Source organism: Labeo rohita, unplaced genomic scaffold (genome assembly GCF_022985175.1).
Source record: "Labeo rohita strain BAU-BD-2019 unplaced genomic scaffold, IGBB_LRoh.1.0 scaffold_1060, whole genome shotgun sequence".
Classification (NCBI taxonomy): Eukaryota; Metazoa; Chordata; class Actinopteri; order Cypriniformes; family Cyprinidae; genus Labeo; species Labeo rohita.
This window is the reverse complement of record NW_026127187.1, coordinates 23,880-28,712: the sequence shown is the minus strand read 5'-3', so window position 1 is coordinate 28,712 and position 4,833 is coordinate 23,880. Positions and strand designations below refer to the sequence as shown.

At 37.1% G+C, this 4,833-nt stretch overlaps 1 pseudogene; it reads right to left on the bottom strand.

Annotated features, from left to right (window-relative positions):
- Positions 1-863: 863 nt before the first annotated feature.
- LOC127157404 (trace amine-associated receptor 13c-like) lies at positions 864-2,032 on the bottom strand (annotated as a pseudogene).
- Between the last annotated feature and the right edge of the window lie 2,801 nt (positions 2,033-4,833).

Genomic DNA, 4,833 nt, shown 5'->3' with positions numbered 1-4,833 from the left:
TCCACCTCTGTCCAGTTGGTGGTGAGTGTGCTCCAGTGTAGCAGCAGAGCACGGGATACAGAATAAAAACGAAACTGACTGGCGAATGTTTTTGTATGCGTTTGATTACGCACAGGCGAGTACACAAGCTACAACAATGTGTCAGGCCACATTAAAGAGTGCCGAAACAGTATTTATTTCTTGAATTTCCTGAAGTAACGGGCAGAATTGGCAATCTGAGACTTTTTCATAGCTGTCTTTGTTTCATATCTTTGTTTCATTTTTATTTTGGATGCGATTTAATTGCGATTTAATTACAATTAATCATTTGACAACCCTAAAATAAAACATGTTTACAAACAACCTTTGCAAATGCCCCTTACACTCATCACACCCTTAAAATTATTCTTATCCTTACAATACTGTTTCTGGTGCTTGACAGTAAAAAGCTAATGTATAGAAACTTAAATATTTCATTACTTTCCTCCATCTTGTAAAAACACTGGCATTGTCTAACCTTGTTTTACCCTGCTGTCTGACTCTGCTTGTTTTGACAAGTCGAATTTTGACTTATGCGTAACCCATGTCAAAAGATTTGCCACTAACTAAATATTAGTTTTATTAAATATCGTAATTAAATATTATTACTATTGTAGCTTGAAGAGGAAAAAACAAACATTAGACAAATGCTCGCTAAAGTTAGTTGTTGTTGATTTGTAGGAGTACAGTAAAGGGTGATACACAGCAACATAACAATCAGTAGCAATTAAAAAGAAACTACTGACTTCAGAAGCACAGTCCATGCTGACAGCAATGAAAAAAATAAATAACATGTATATGATATTGTATTCATATCTGGAGCGTTTTCCCTTGATTTGATGGAAAGAAAGCAGTCTCATGATCCTCAATCTCACAGTCCATTAATGAGTCTCTTCCTGTTAGGAGTTTGTTCTGCTTTCCTTACTGTACAGAAGTTTGCTTTGTACTGGTTTAATTACAATTGATGCTCTATAAAAATATTGACCCGAGAGGATGCTGGCTGAAATATTTTCAGAGTTAAAATGAGTTTAACTGTCTTTTTAAACCAGGGGTAAAATAAAGCATAGATCAGAGGATTCAGACCTGAGTTCATATACACGACCCATGACAAAAATTGTACGACTGTGGAAGAGACTGCTGATAGAGAACAGATATAATATGGAATCCAGCAAAGCAGATAAACTGTCACAATGATTCCTAATGTCAAAGCAGCTTTGCTCTCAGATTTCCTCCTCCTTGAACCTTCAATTACAAATTTTCCACTCTTCATTAGTGAGTTTATGACTTTCACTTGCTGATGTGCAACATAGAAAATCCTCATATATAAAGTTATGATTAGGGTACAAGGAAACACAAAGGTCAAAATCAGATCAGTGACTCTCCAAGCAAAACTTATTATAATAGCACACTCACCCTGACACACATCTGTTCTGTGTGAGGTGTTAAAATTTCCATTATTAATTACAAAGCAAGTGGAATAAGCTGAAGAGCAAAACCAGCAGAAACAGATGGTCAATAATGTTTTAGTTGCTGTTATCTTTTGTGGGTACAATAAAGGGTGACGCACAGCCATATAACGATCAACAGCAATTAAAACTAAATTACCAAGAGATCCTGAGACAAGCCCTGTAACAAATATTGAATAGATTCCACAGAAAGTGTCTCCAAAGTACCAGCACGTCTCAATCAGTTTGGTGGCCTCTATGAGTATGACGAATCCAACAAGCAAGTCAGCCACAGCCAGAGAGAGAATGAGCAGGTTGGTTGGAGTGTGAAGCTTTTTGAAGTGAGAGATGGAGATGATCACCAGCAGATTCAGAAACACAGTCCATGCTGACAACAATGAAAAAAACACATACATGATGTTGTATTCATGTCTGGAGCGTTTTCCCTTGATACATGATGAGTTGACGGCAGGAAAGCAGTATTGAATCTCACGATCCTCTTTCTCATAGGCCATGAGTGAGTCTCCTCCTGTTAGGAGTTTGTTCTGCTCTCCCTACTGTCCTTTCATTTATACAGTGTCTGGATCAGACTGAAAAACCCATCTACCGCCCACTCTGATGCAACTGGCAGATTACAGATTTCTTTGTTTAACATTAACTTCAGATGCAGTGATACATTTATTTAGCTATGTTGTCCTTGCAGTTGTTTATGCAGTTGTTCTTGGGTGACAGTAATTGAGGCCGATTCATAAAATGAAAAATGAATGTAATTACTTGTGAAGTGTTTTTTTTATTTTTTTGTTTTTCTTCACATCCAATATCACATCCAAAACGCAGTGATTTATGGGCTGTATACCCCAGCAGCATTTGAGGGGTTTTTTGTGCACATTTTTAATTTGAGGCCACAGATCTAGAGGTCTGGGCCTGTATTCACAAAACATCTTAAGGCTGAAAGTAGCTCATAACTTGCCGATTTAGGAGAAAATCTTAAAAATAATGGGCGTGCCAGTCCTAAATTTAGGACTCCTAAGTTTTACAAATAAGTGATATATAATCAAGGGAAGATTTGTAGTTATAGTAAATGCAGCTTTCCCACTTTTGTCCAGAAGCAAAGATGACTGTGAAATGCGCTAGTATTCTTTTCAAAGTCAGGCAGAGATTGCATAATTCAAGCGAAAAACAACTGCTACAGGTAAACGGACATTATTTTCAAGATGTTTTCATGTAACCATGTTATGCTATTTCAGATTAAAATCCTTAGCCTCATTAAAATATTTATTGCATTCATAAGGAGCTACCATTCGAGGGTTGTCAAAACCTTGATCTGTGGCATTATTGGGTTCTTTCTATTTGTTGAAGTGCGTCCCTGCAAGTTCTGCAACAGTCATCATACCTTCGCGATTAAGACCAAGCACCTTCTTAAAAGCTCATTATCATCAAATGTTTCTAAAATGTTTCTGTTGCGAGGCAGATAGCCGGCAACAGCCATTTTAGGATAGTTTTAGGACTTGATCTTAGTGACTTAGGAGTCCTCTCCACTACTCCTAACATTTCACAGATTTAGGAGCTAGTTTTAGTGCTAAAACGCTTTGTGAAATACTCTTGGAGCAAAAATTAGGAGTCCTAAATTTAGAATTGACACGCCCATTATTTTTAAGTTTTTCTACTAAATTGGTAAGTTATGAGAGAGGCTACTTTTATCCTTAAGATGTTTTAGGAATAGGGGCCCAGAATTTGATGATGTGCGCACGCAGTCAGCACAGGCTTGCGGTGCAGAAGAACGGGTCGAGTATAAATCAGCCTAAATCAGACTTAAATGACTAAGATCAAATCCCAACTATCCTAATATTGCTGGCAATCTGCCTCGGAACTTAAACTTTTTAGAAACTTTTCACTCTACATTTATTTGCACGCATATTCCCACACAACTTGTTTTAGTCTTGGAAGTTATCGCAGCTCCAAATTTTCATTTGGATTTTCATATCCTTGTTATCATTAATACGTTGGGCAAAAAGTAACAGCTGTTATTGGGTCCAGTTTGGTTTTCTTTTACGTTTGCGTAGCTCACTATCCATGATTATTCTATTCTGTTAATAAAAATGCTATTTACGTCGTCACCGATAGCCTAGTGGTTAGTTCGCCGACACACAGCGTAACTGCGCTCACGGTGACCCGAGTTTGATTCCCGTTTCTAAATGTTTTGCCGATCCCGCCCCCCTCTCTTCACCCAAAGATTAGGGCTGTGACGGTGGCAGATTCTTTCCGCCGCGGTGGTAATGGACCAACTACCGCCGGTGGCGCGGTGTTGATGTATAATTTTAAAAACATAAAAACGTGCGTGTTTATTTCAGCCTATAAAACACTAAAGTAAATATCAAAGAAATTATATATTTAAATAAGAAAGTAAATATTAAACAAACGTTTGCTGCATAAATTCGTAACAACTTCGCCCAACCCTTGTCCGACGGCTCATCAAAATTACCGGTCTAGAGCCTGAGTCTTTTCTCTCTTTTTCCCATTACACTGTTGCATCCATTAAAATAGCTCAGTTTTGTTTTTAACAGGAACGTGTTTGTATTTATCTTCGTTTCTAAAGTTAATTTAGAAATGTGTTTGCAACATTTTTGTTTGTTAAATTAAGATTTTTGCCCTAACGAAATTAAGATTGCAACTTAACGACCAAGCGGCGAGAGGCCGGCAGTGAGTTGATCACAGCCTATGTTTGATTAATTTTGCCTTCTCAAATCATCACGACTTGCCTAAAATAAAATCTTCAAGCATATCATAGGTTTGTTTTAAACGTTTAACTTGGATAAATGCACGCTATTATGCGTATACAGTCGTTTATTGGAGAAGCTAAATGCTTTGCAGGACGTGGAGGCGCCAGCGCAATCACTTGAAAAAATATAAACACGCAGTAATCTTTGCTCATAAAGGTAAGCGTAATATATCATCCGGAACTGCAAAGAGTAATATTATTTGCATGCACTCACAATATTAACAAAATGTTGTGCTTTTGTAAAAAATATAGAAAACAAACAAGATGCGCTTTCTGGTGTCTCGTTGAAAAAGAGCGCTGCACAAAAATGAAACGAAAATCAGAGAATACTTGCCTTACAGATAAAGATATCTATAGAAAGCTTTAAATTATTATTATACTACTATAAAACTAAAAAAAATTAAAATCGAAAACTCTTTCATTATAAAATCCGTAGATGCATTTCTCTCTAAAGGCGCGTCCAATGAGCAGATGGCGAGTCGAGATCGTCATCTTTGCGATACTGGCTCAGAAAACACTAGTTTATTAATAATTCATTCAGGTGTGTCCTTATTTCCCTCTGACACATTCATAGTAATTACTTTTACCGGA